This window comes from Artemia franciscana, chromosome 17 (genome assembly GCF_032884065.1).
Source record: "Artemia franciscana chromosome 17, ASM3288406v1, whole genome shotgun sequence".
Taxonomy (NCBI): domain Eukaryota; kingdom Metazoa; phylum Arthropoda; class Branchiopoda; order Anostraca; family Artemiidae; genus Artemia; species Artemia franciscana.
In genome coordinates, this window is record NC_088879.1 from 43,938,484 (window position 1) to 43,952,189 (window position 13,706).

The 13,706-nt window shown below is 33.3% G+C and overlaps 1 long non-coding RNA gene across 1 annotated transcript; it reads left to right on the forward strand.

The window, feature by feature from the left end:
• Positions 1 to 792: 792 nt before the first annotated feature.
• Positions 793 to 9,647, forward strand: LOC136037645 (uncharacterized). Its single transcript, XR_010620000.1, has 3 exons — positions 793 to 937; positions 7,017 to 7,172; positions 9,110 to 9,647. It is a non-coding gene; the product is annotated as an uncharacterized LOC136037645 (long non-coding RNA).
• The last annotated feature ends 4,059 nt before the right edge of the window (positions 9,648 to 13,706 follow it).

Below are 13,706 nucleotides of genomic sequence, written 5' to 3' on the forward strand. Positions count from 1 at the left end.
GCATCCACCTTTAAATGCTGAAGATGACAATTAAACTTTTCTTGACCGAAAATCTTCCCGTCAGATTCGTGTGGTGGTAAAAAGTTGTTTTAAGGACATGTACACCCTCCGAAGGTGAATAAGATGACAAATCACACGATAGAGGGGGGTGAAAACAGCAACAAGGAGATCTCAGTTTAAATGGTGCACCCCCGAACACGAATAATTATGGGAATTAGGATTTCCCAAGCACTTATGTGAAGGATTATTTAGTTTAAGCTTGGCTTAAACCAAGCTTGGCTAGATTATGAGCTTGGCTTGTGGGAAATAAAATAAAGGTGTCAGTAAATGAATTCTAAAATTATGAGGAAAATAAGATCTCTTAACTTTAATTGCGTTAGAAATGGATGATTACGTATGGTTTATGACTAAACAGTAAAAGAGTTTTCTTATGAATTTTTGGAGGACTAAATATTATTAGTTTGTAAGAATATGGAGCCAAACAAAGAACTTCAAAATAGTTTACAAGTAATTTAAGGGGAAGGAGTGTGATGGGTGTCAAGAGTGTCATGGGTTTTCTTACTAAGCATGGCTTCTTAATAGTAGTGATTTGTCAGAAAAGTAATAATGGTGTCACTGTCATTAAACAAATTGGAAAATTGCACGGTTTAACGACTGGGTCTGAGCTTTCAAAATATTAAGCTTAGCAATGCAAAAACAGGTTTTTTGAAAATAAAATAATGGTAGAAAATATATTTTTAATATTTCCAAGCCCAAAAAAGCTCTTAAGGCGCAACGCCGCAATGACAAAAATTTGATTTTTCAGAACGTGAATTTTCAGATGGACGAAAGTTACATTAAATTTAAGGAATGTAGCCTTGTTACTTTCCTGCCCGATACTTCCAGGAACCAAAAAAATGAGCAGTTATTTTTATCCGACATTGAATTGAAGCTCAATGTATGTAGTTGAATCGTTTAGCTTTACTTAGGCGTTGCTAAACATCCAAGAATGAAAACTACTTGTGACGTGCCTTGGGCACCATTCAAGACTCTAACCCCTCTGAAGGAATCAGATTAAATCTTTTCATGGTTCCATTAGTGATATAGCCTAGGCCTAGGGGTAAGGTGAAAACACTATAGGTCACTCAATGCTTTTTTTCATGCAATTTCCATTTTCAGCAATCATTTGTGGGGCAATTATATTTTAGTCCTGAAAGGGATCCCAGAAGGTAATCCATCTTATTTTTGTCATTGTAAAAAAAAAGTGATCATGACTAGAAATGGGTTCAAAAATGATTAAAACATACATTGGTCTATAAAACAGTTATTTAAAAGTAATTTGCTCAAAATTCACTGATTTATAACAATTTAATTTCACAAAAATTTGATTTGTAAACATTATGACAGGAAACAGACAGAAGAAGTCATAGAAAAACATTTTTAGGTTATGGATATATGCTATTATGAAAATATAATGGCTATATTAGTGCTGAGTATAAAATTCAGTATGTTAGCATGGTTCAGCCTATCAAATTCATTTTAATCATGTCAATTTGTGAATGTCCATGTAGCCTATGTTGAGGCAGCATCTAAATTTTTGATGATGATAATCCAGCATTGTTTTTTTTTCATGTGTATTTTTTTTTTAGTTCACACTCTGTAGCTGTAGCTTTAATCAGTATCTATACATAGCTTTAATCAGCCTATATATACTGTAATTTTTCAGGTTTTTTTCTTTAGTTTAAATTATCTAATATATATTACTCTTTTCATGCCTGTATTTACTGGTATTTTTCTATGTGTGCCTTAAATGTAAAGAATATACACTTCATCTAGAAAATAAATATCTTACTATCAGATGGTAGGTTTTTAAAATAGTTTGCTTTTATAAATCAATTGGGCTAGACAATATGTTAAAAAAAGAAAATAAGGCTTTACCTTTAGGGTCTCTTTAAAAGCTAAAAAATAGCATTGCAAAGAAAGCTAATTCTTAAGTGAAATAATTTTAAACTAATAGCTTCATTTTTAATACCTTTTTTCATTTATTTATTTTATTAGTTTCTCTTTTTATTCTCAAGGCTCATGGTGTACTGCCTTTAGCTACAGCCTACATGGTGCTTACTGCCATACTTCATGCACACATTCCAACCCTTTGAATAATGCATTGATTTGAAACAATCCAATAACAATGGATTTGAAACAATCCAATAACAATGGATTTGAAGCAAAATTATGAACATATAAGAGAAAAAATCATTTGAATATGTTTTGTTTACCTAAGAAATTTTTAAATAGCAAAATTGTAAAACAAAGAAAAAATACAGGTAAAGGTAAAGGCTTTCTGATCAATCAGAAAGCCTTTTTATAATGTTAAGACTAGTAGCCAAAGGTCTAAATTGTTTTTTTTTTCAAATACAGCATCCAGTAGAACTAACTTTACAGTAAAAATTTATTTCAAAAGCTGATTTCATCTTTACTCCTTGAGCATATATGTATTTTTTTGCTTTTGTTTGATATTGTGTTAGGCATTGCAATCACTGTCTTAATGCATTCACTGTGAATAAGTCCTCTTGTCAATGTAGTTCACACAGGCAGGTGGTGTGCTCAATCTAGCAAATCTCTTCCTCTGAACAACCTAAGTTGTGTAAAACTGCTAATGTTGTATTTTTAAGGAGATGCAGCATTAAAATGTGAAGTATTGAATAGGAATAATATATAGTTGTATTCTCTCTTGAAATTTATTTTAAGGCTAGAAACGTTTTTTGATGAACTAACAAATAGGCATTTTTTGTACAACACTTTCCCCCCATAAAATTAGCCCTCATCTTTGCATCTATAATGATGTGTATTATTTTTGTGTATTATGTTTTTTAGGTGGATGCAGGCAATTTAAATGGCCCTTTTCCAGAATTATTGTTTTGTATACCAAAATGGGTATTTATAGGCAACAATTCTCTTGTTCTTACTAGGGGAGAAAGTTGGTACTTGTCTATTATACAAAACACACTTAAGAAGTGAAGTTTAGTGACAATAAAATGTGATGAAAAAAGAATACTTTATTAGCAAAATTGTAAAGGTAATTCATGAATTATTAATTTGGGAGCTTCAGCATTGGCTGACCATCTCAAAGACAAAGAAAAAGCTCATTATTAATGCAACTCTTGACCAGTTCATTTTAGTTCATTATTAACACAATTCTTGAGAACAATAGTTAGTTTGCTTTCACTAGTGATAGAATATAGTGTCTCACCAGGGATGTTCAAATTAAGATTTGTGAGTTGACCAATGACTGAAGAACAGACAATTATATTTTTCAAGGATGAGGGGCTGTTGCCCAAAACAAAACACTGTGTCAATGGACACACCATGACTTTGTACTCTTACAATAAGCAACATTTTTGGAAGTATAGCACTGTGTTCTAGAAGCATATTTCCAAGCTGTAGTGTTCACAATTTTGCTAATAAAGTATTCTATTTTCATCATATTCATTTTTTTTTTCATTAATATTAACCAAACTTTACTTCTCAAGTGTGTTTTATATAATAGAAAAGTACCAGAGAGTCCTTCGGAAAAATCTTGAGGAGATGATTAGTGTACATATCCTTGCAAAAAACGTGAACTGTGAACTTTTATTAAATGAAAGTCATAATTTGATAAAAACAAAATATTCCAAGTTCAGCTATTCCTTGCAAAATGTGCAGGTCCTTAGTCATTGCACAAAATATTCTTGTTGAAAAGAGGCATTAAACCCCCCTGTAAACTATGAAGGAGCAAAGACCTTTGAATTTTGTCTAGGAAGTAAGATTGTTTGTTCGTGTTTCAAATGTCTAGTATTAAAAAAAAGTTCTTATGCTAAACTGGCCAGTCATGATAAAAAACAACAAAGAGAGGTAAAACTCAATGAAAAGACATCAAACAAGTGTGCAGCGAGTAGAGAGAAAAGATGAAAGACTAAGACAACACAGATATTTTGCCTGTATGTAAAGTAGGCATCCTTAGCATTTTCAAAAGATAATCCTAAATTGGGTCAATATTTGAATTTTCTGCGTCCCTATTTATTGAAAGATTAGCAAACATATGTTTTTTAATTTCTATAAATTTAATTTCTTATCTCTATAGTTTTTTAAATGGTGAGTTCTACCAATATAAAACTTTCCACAAGAACAAGGAATTTTATACACCCTACTAACTAAATCTCCTCAGGTTAAATCCTTCCCAGAATTAAGGAAACTACCTATTGGTCTCACCAATTGGGAACATGTATCAATGTTAAGTTTATGCAAAATTAGTTTAAGCATCTCCCCCAAAATAGGTACAAAAGGCAAAGAAATGAAACTTTTAGATGCATTTAATTCTGAACACTGCAAAACTCCAATGACCCTATTATTATGTTTCATGCATCTATTTTTTATTATTTTATCAATGAATGAATTGGGTAACTATTACAAAATAAAATATCCCTCAAATATAATAATTCAGAATCTAAAAACTCCTGGGAACAAATTCTGGAAGCTCTATCCACCATTGCAATCACAACCCCTTGTTTCGCTGAAATAGGGTGACACTAATGAAAATTCAAATACCTTTTACTGTGTGTAGGCTTTCTATATATTGAGAATAGTAAATGGAAATCACTTTTAATTAATAAGATATCAAGAAAAGGTAGTTCGTCATTTTCTTCAAACTCCATTGTAAATTTTACATTTTTACCAGAATATTTAAATGTCTATGGAATAGGTCTAAGGAATCTAAACTGTGTTTCCAAATGCAAACCACATCGTCCATGAATCTGCCCCAGTAACAAGGGCAGAGTCTAAGACTATGTAAAGCAGAGGTTTCATTAGAGTCCATGAAAAGATTTGCCAACAAAGGAGAGAGAGACGGCCTCATAGCCAAACCAAATGCTTGTTTGTAAAATTCACCTCTAAAACCAAAATGAAGAGAAAATTAATTTACAAGGATAACCAACTTCATAATGACATCAATCTCCAAGCTAGCCATGGGAACATCTTGTAACAAATCAAATTGTTTTTGTAATTTAATCCCTAATATATCTTTTCACTTTTTCACATTACAATTCGAATACATGGAGACCAAATTAAAACTACAGAGAATTGAATTCTCCTCCAATGTAAAATTCTTAAACATATAAGTAAGATGAATTTTGGGCAGACGATAGATCTTGGGTGCAGAACAACCTCTTGGATAAAATTGATTATAAAACTGTGGGAGTAATATGTAAACTGTTTTTCAGAGACTCCAAATCCTTTCTTATTAACTTTATATATTGATCTGTAGGATCAATATCCAGTTTTTTGTAAGTAATGGTATCAGAAATAATTGTATTCATTTTACAATCATAATCATCAGTGTCCATAATTACAGTAGTGTTACCTTTGTCTGCTCTAGTGATAGTAAAGACTTTATCCCTTTTCAAATCAGAAAGTATTTTAATGTCTTTTTTTCTGTAATATCATTTTAATTTTTCTTAGGCTAAAAGTGTTTAGTTTTCTTACAATCTCAACTCTAAGTTCCTGAGGAGCCTCGACTTTATCAATAGAAGCCATAATTCCTGACTTTACCTTATAAATTATTTTTGAATGAGAAATTAGTGTTGGGAAGTAGAATTTAAAACCCTTCGACAAAACTGCCTCTTGTTGACTTATTAGTATTATTCATCTTTTCTCTTTACTGGCTGCAGTCTCGTTTGATGTCTTTTCATTGAGTTTTGCCTCACCTTGTTGTTTTTTGTGTAGTATTCAGGACCTAGTATTAGGGAAGCTGATGACTCTTCCAAAAAAAGAATCAACAGTCATATAAAACCTCAATAAAACACTATCAGCATAGCAGATATTTAATTATACCCAGTGCTGCAAATTTAGGAATACAAAGAAAAAAAAGAAAGAGCCTCTCCATCTGCCAATCTTTCCATTGAACAGGGCATGTGATATTTTCTGTGTTGGGTCAAATTCAGCTGGAAGCTAGACTCCTGTGGTGTCCCTACCAGGGCTGTAATTTGCAATGGGGCATGGGAGCAACTTCACCTCCCTGACCTTTGTTTTCTCCCCCCAAAACCCAGTTTGCCCTGCTCTCCCCCCCCCCAGCTGAAATTTAGTTTCTTCCAAAATTTAGTTTCAACACTATTTTGCAATGATAGTTAGGGCTGACATCAAAGGATCAAGAAGTGATGTTGCTCTTAATGATTTGTCACCAGTTATCCCTGTGGACTTTTCTGGCGTCTGTTTTTCAAAACTGTTAAAGCCAAAGGGATTAAAGAGGCTATTCTTTCACAGTCTGTACCCATACAAAAAGACAGGATCAAGCCACGAGTAGCTGTTTTGCTCTGTGGTAACTTCGTGTTCTTTCTTATGTGGTCATTGATCATTTGTGTTGTGATTTTGCAGATATACCTCCCTGTCAAGTTTCCTATTTAGTAATGTCCTCAGGACGGATCAAGAACGTCACCCACAGGTGAAATCTCTTGACGTAGCAAACAATTCCATTCACTGCTTTTATTTCACTGCTCATGCTATGGGAGACATGATGGAGATCTGCCACTCATGGGATATGATATGATGGAGACTGGAGAATTCATTTGTGTGTGTTACTAATCAAATGATATAACGTTGGGATATTGGAAATGTCACGTTCGTGTCCTTTACAGTATAAGTCTCACTAGTTTAAGTCTAACCAGGGTTGAAGTGAACCTGGGTCACTAATAAGCCTCTTGGCTGAAATTTACCTTTAGATTCCTTTTTTTTCTTCAAATTCCTGATAGCTTTAGAACTCTTGCAAAAGGAATTTTCTTGTTTTTGCTATTAATATGAATTGCATAAAACCCAACACATGTTGCTTCAAATAAAACATATTCTTTGTCAAAAAACTGTTCATTAAATTTTCAGCTAAAACTTTAAACAAATGGAAATAAATTTATGAGACGGGTTAAAACTGTAATACCTTTCCTCTGTTTAATTCAAATGTAACGTGATTTAACTTAATCCACATGTTTTTACTTTTTTTTTTGTCATTGTTGTAGCTACTGCAAAAACAGAAGATTCTACTAAATGCATGGAAAGGTCAGCTAAGCCACTTTGACCTGAATGAATGGTCTCAACACACAGACAGTACAAACCCTGGGTCTTTCATCAAGAGGAGACTACTTAAGGACAAAAGGGAATTTTTCATTACAAATGTAAATTTCTATGTTTTGAATGTTATTTTTAGTCTATTGGAGATGAACCAAGTTTTTTAGGGCATTTGCCAAGTTTATATTACTTTACTAAAAGTTTTGCAATGCTTTTTTTTTTAGTACCATAAGTTGTTCATACTAGACTTCCTAGTCGTTCTGAATCAGACATTAATTGAACTAATAGCAAAGGGGGATAATATTACTTTGCTGTCATTGGAAATTGCTAAATTATTTACAGAATGTAGCATTACAACTTGTAGTAGGTGCTCCATGCTCTTGAATTTTTCTAAAAAAATGGAAACTCAACCAAAGTCTCCATGTTGCTACTGATATACATTTTGTTAATTGAAAAGCACCTTGTTGTTAGGATGACAAACTTCAGTGGACCAAAAACAAAGGACTGCTGATCTCCATATCAAAGATGTCTCATCCACATTAAATCTTTATCTTCTGTACAGAATGAACATGAGTTCTTTCTTCTGGGAATATACATCTCCATCTCAACTGGTTGAGAACTTTGCTAAAGCAGAAAGCAAGGGATCAAAAACAGAAAGTGAATAGAATGTTTTCTGTGTTAAAACAGAAAGTGAGGGATGTATGTCGAGAAGTTTTTTTAATTCTTTTTTTCATTTTTCGTTCATTATTACTGCTTGATGTGTATAATTATGGTAATTTTTATTGACAGGGAGGTAGAAATTTAAAAACACATATAATTTGGAATCAACCGGATTTATTGAAATCTAGTGTATTTATTGTAAGATATAGTACACTCTTTGTATACTTATCCTAATAGGGTAGCACATACTTGAGGGGCTGTCAAATATTTTCATGATTGGGATAGTGCAACAAAAAGTTCATTTTAGGGCTGTATTTTGCTCACTGTATAATTGTTGTAGTAATATCAAAATCAACAATGAATATTCTGTACCTTTTTAACTAATGTCATAGTCAAATTGACCATAGATTAGTTTGTTTACTAATGTAGCAAATTTTGGGGGGCAGGTAATTATTATCTCATTCATCTAAAATAATATATCTCAACAAAAAGTTGTCAGGAAGTATGTATGCTATTTACTTTTTATCCTTTGCTATCCTGTGAAGCCACCTAATTTTTGAAATTTTTTCAAATAATTAAACATATTAGTAACTTGCTTTTCGCCTTGTCACTGATAGGACAGTATTGAATGGTTCTTGTATTTCTGAATGTTTTTTAAAGTTTCATGTGGCACGCTGATATCTCTACTACCTAAGGAAATGACTTTTGCCTTGCACCAAACTTCCAAAAAGCGACATTAGTAATTTTTGTGAAGAAAAAAAGAAACATAGCTAATCAGAATATTGGAAACTTCCTTTGTCAAACTGGTTAAAATGAAATAGTAGAACTAGGCACCTCTTCTGGTTTATGAGACCAACAAATAGACAAAAGTAGAACTGTCTGTTCTACTCCAGAAATGGCTAACTAAGCACCCTGTCTTTCTAAGAGATGCTTGATGGCAGTGGGGTTTCTTGAAATAGAATATGTCCAAATCTCGTATTTTTTTTATTTACCTATCTTTTAAGGAAAGAATATATCAAATTACTGTCTTACTTTATAACTAGAAAGAGAAAATGCAAGGAAGATGTAGAGCTATAGCCAGTGGCGTCAATTCTAGGAAATCAGTGGGAAGGGGGGAATGGATTTTTCTGATTCTAGGGGGAGAGGTAATTTTTTCCAATTCTTTCAATGGAAATAAAAAAGTGATGAAAGCATGGGAAATTTTTCAAAAGCTATGAGACCAAATGCCCCCCCTTTTTTTCTCGAATTGACGCAATTAACTGAAGTAGGGTAACATACAAAGTAAGTGGGCATTTTCGTATTTGAATTTTACTGTTGAAGATTCGTTTTCAAGTTTGTATGTATTTGGCAACAGTGTATAGTAATACTGTGTTTTATTTTTCAGGCATTTTTGAAGTTTTGCGAAATTCTTTATCATTTCCCTCAGTTGGTCAATAATGTAAGTATTATTTTCCTATATCTAAAAAGAGCAGTCTTAAAATTATCTATCCCAAAAGCAATGGGACACATTTTATGAACTAGAATTGGGATTGACACTGGGATCGAGGTAATGTTCCTGCTTAAAATAATTCCATCGTCAGGTTTTAGTTTTAAGATAAAAATAAAATAAAACTGCATTTTGCCTTTCCATTTATTGTGCCAAAATACCCATTGCTTGGATATTTGGTAAGTCTCTGAATGAAGGTCAGCTAGTTTTCTCACAATATTAATTGTCAATGCCTCATTACCTATTAAGTAGGTTAAACCTATCTAAGTCGTCATAATATTATGCGTATGTAAACTTTTGCAGTAAAAGAATATAAATTTTCTTCATGTCTTATTCCTTGTTAGGATTAAGACTGATTTTTTATTTGAATCGACAAGCTTTTTTGGATAAGGTAATAAAGCTCATGTTATCAACTAATTGTGATACAATACTTAACATCCCAATAATCAACATATACTATTGATAGATAGATAGATAGATAGATAAGTGTATTTCAAAATCCCATTGGCCATATACACAAAAATATAAATAAGTAACAAACAAGCGATGAAATTAAACAATAGTATGAATTACAAACACGCACAAAAACAGAATACAACGCGAAAATGCCTAATCTAACAACAATAGAAATTAATCATATAAAAGTTTTTCCTCTTATTAAGGATTAATCTATATACACTCCCACTCGAAATATTGTGGTTGGGTTACTATTTTGCAGAATACCCGGAAGCATCAAATTAATCCCATGCAAATACATTTCTTGTAAAACCAAGAGCATTGGGCATTTCTGGAGACAAGGATCCAAGTTTATATTACTCATTCTCTAATTCTTTTAAAGCACCATTGAAATTCACTTTTGCAAAAAGAATTTTATGGTACCAAGCGTATACAAACCCATTTATTTCTGGTATGTGTACGAACTCGTCAACATCCTGTAGAATAATGACACTAAACTAAAAATAGGGCTGAAATTGAAAGAATTTAGACATTTCGTAAGGGCACAGATTCAAAGAAGCCCTGTAAAAACGTGCTTCCCTCCACCATTGGGTTCGACAGAAAACGATATATACTATCCTTATAAACAAGCAATAATTTTATATAGATAACTTCGAAGACGACACTGCCTTTCCATGACGAAAGTAAAACAGTTCAAAATAGGGATGAAACCTTTTTATTGACAGTGAACAGATACAAAATTTAACTGGATATTTCGAACACATTTACAGTGTTTATCATCAGCAGTGAAACTAAAAGACATGAATAAAGGCAAACAAAATTTGGCATCATTTCATCATGACTTTCACCTTTCCAGAGAAAGATTAGTTAAAAATTTTTCAAAATTATCTGAAAATAAAGCCGTAATACCTTCGTCAACTCTTAGACCGGGTGTAATTAATTTTTCATCAAGGACCTTAACTTTACAAGAAAAGTCCGTATTAGAAAAAGGTCCAAAATTTTGCTTTATAACTAATAAAGTCCCAGTAGAAGAAATTATCTCTTCAATAGAAACATCTTTACATAGAAACCCCATCCTAATCAAAGATGTTAGCCTAGTAAGAGCTGCTACAGTTAAAACCCTGTCAGAGTTTGCTTTAAAACCAGAAATCCCTAATAATTCTATCGAAGACATAAAGATTCTTAATAATTTTAGTGGTAATGGACACCAAGGACTACGATTCAAAATTAAACACTTTACTGAAAGATGAAAAAACGTACAAAAAACTTTCTTTTGACCTGACGGACTCATACCCAAAGAAGTTTAAGAACGAGTTAAAGACTTTGAAGGAAGAAGGGAAGATTACACCTCAACTTTTCTACAAATTCTTACCAAGAAGTTCTTTGTGCCCTAAATTATACGGACTTCCAAAGATACATAAGCCAAATCTGCCATTACGACCAATTATTACAAGCACAAAGTCACCAACAAGTGCTCTGAGTAAGTGGTAACACCTAGTTGATGGGGTGCTTCGCCCCCCCCCCGCGCGCGTAAGTTGTTACGCGCCATATTAGTTACGCGCCATTGTAGTTGTGTCCCTGTGTACCACCTATGAATATAGATAGATTTATATATGTGTTTTGAACTACGTAAAACTTGCGAATATACAACATTCTTGGCTTTCCCATTGTCTGTGCATATACAAAGCCTTACGTACTTATAATGACGTCATATGCAAACGCCCCCCCCCAGCCCCCCACGCGTAAGTATATATATGTTCTTAACTACGTAAAACTTGCGAATATACAACATTCTTCGATATCCCATTGTCTGTGCATATAAATTGATTGTCAGGTTTACCGACTCTTGAACATGCAACATAAAATTGTCCATGGGAAAAACAATCCGTATTCAGATCTATACCTAATTTTTCTAATGATTGCCCTTAAGCTTTGTTGATGGTGATTGCTAATCGAACATTCCCTGTGTCCCCGACGTCATTTATATATGTCCCTGTGCCCCCGGCAACCCCCTTGTAGTTGTGTCCCTGTGTCCCGGTCGTCATTTATATTCCCAGTATCCCGGTCGTCATTTGTATCCCAGTGTCCCAGTCTGTAATTTCTCTTTGAGCGTCCCAGTCGTCATTTATATTCCCTTTGTCCCGGTGTCCTGGTCGTCATTTGTGTCCCGGTCTGTAACTTATCTTTGAGTGTCCCGGTCGTCATTTATATCTCCCGGTCGTTAAATGTGTCCCAGTGTCCCAGTCTGTAATTTCTCTTTGACTGTCCCGGTCGTCATTTATATTCCCTGTGTCGCGGTTTTTAGTTTTCTTTTTCTCCTTTATTTTTCAGTTTTTTTTCCTTTTTTCTTTTTTTTCTTTTTCAGTTTTTATTTTTTTTTTTATTGGTTTTTGTTTTTTTTCTTTTTTGTTTTTTTTGTAGTTTTTACCTTTTTTTAATTTTTTTTATTTTTTTCTTTTTTAGTTTTTAGTTTTTTACCTTTTTTTAGTTTTTTTTTAGTTTTTTAGCTTTTTTAGTTTTTTTAGTATTTTCTTTTTAGTTTTTTTTTGTAGTTTTTTCTATCAGCTGCAAGTTTTTTGGCATAGACTCTGAGCAGCTTCCTCGGCTGTTGCCATTGTAGGTTCTTCAGTCATTTTACAATAAACATTTTTCCGTCCACGCTCTTCTTACAATTAAAAATTTGTCTTTGAACAATTTTCTTCAATACCTTTAATGACGTCATCGTCATAACAAACATGACGACAACTAACTTCATGACGACCTGATGACATGACGTCACTCGACAGACACACAGACAAACAACTTATTTTTATATATATTTGTGCATATAAATATATTGTCAGGTTTACCAACTCTTGAACATGCAACATAAAATTGTCCATGGGAAAAACAATCCGTATTCAGATCTATACCTGATTATTCTAATGATTGCCCTTGAGCTTTGTTGATGGTGATTGCTAATCGAACATTCCCTGTGTCCCCGTCGTCATTTATATATCTCCCTGTGCCCCCGGCATCCCCCTTGTAGTTGTGTCCCTGTGTCCCGGTCGTCATTTATATTCCCAGTATCCCGGTCGTCATTTGTGTCCCAGTGTCCCAGTCTATAATTTCTCTTCGAGTGTCCCAGTCGTCATTTATATTCCCTGTGTCCCGGTGTCCTGGTCGTCATTTGTGTCCCGGTGTCCTGGTCTGTAACTTATCTTTGAGTGTCCCGGTCGTTATTTGTGTCCCAGTGTCCCAGTCTGTAATTTCTCTTTGAGTGTCCCGGTCGTCATTTATATTCCCTGTGTCCCGGTTTTTAGTTTTCTTTTTCTCCTTTATTTTTCAGTTTTTTCCTTTTTTCTTTTTTTTTCTTTTTCAGTTTTTAGTTTTTTTATTTTTTTTTTATTTTTTTGTTTTTTTTCTTTTTAGTTTTTTTTGTAGTTTTTACCTTTTTGTATTTTTTTTTAGTTTTTTTCTTTTTTAGTTTTTGTTTTTTACCTTTTTTAGTTTTTTTTAGTTTTTTAGCTTTTTTAGTTTTTTTAGTATTTTCTTTTTAGTTTTTTTTTGTAGTTTTTTCCTCGGCACGCTTTCTTTTCTTACTTTCTCTATCAGCGGCAAGTTTTTTGACATAGACTCTTTGAGCAGCTTCCTCGGCTGTTGCCATTGTAGGTTCTTCAGTCATTTTACAATGAAACATTTTTCCGTCCACAATCTTCTTACAATTAAAAATTTGTCTTTGAACAGTTTTCTTAAATACCTTTAACGACGTCATCGTCATAACAAACATGACGACAACTAACTTCATGACGACCTGATGACATGACGTCACTCGACAGACACACAGATGGATGGGCCAAAAAGTGAAAATTTGCAGTTGCAGTTCATATAAATGATCATTTTTTGAAACCAACACCTGAACTATCAAACGTGATAAGATCTGAAAATTGACAATCTGGACCATCAATTGGACAACACCAATACGGCCAGCCAAAGCAAAGGTAATTGCTAAATTGTCTGAAGTGATCAAGTTCCCAACAACGTGTCAAAAATGAAAATG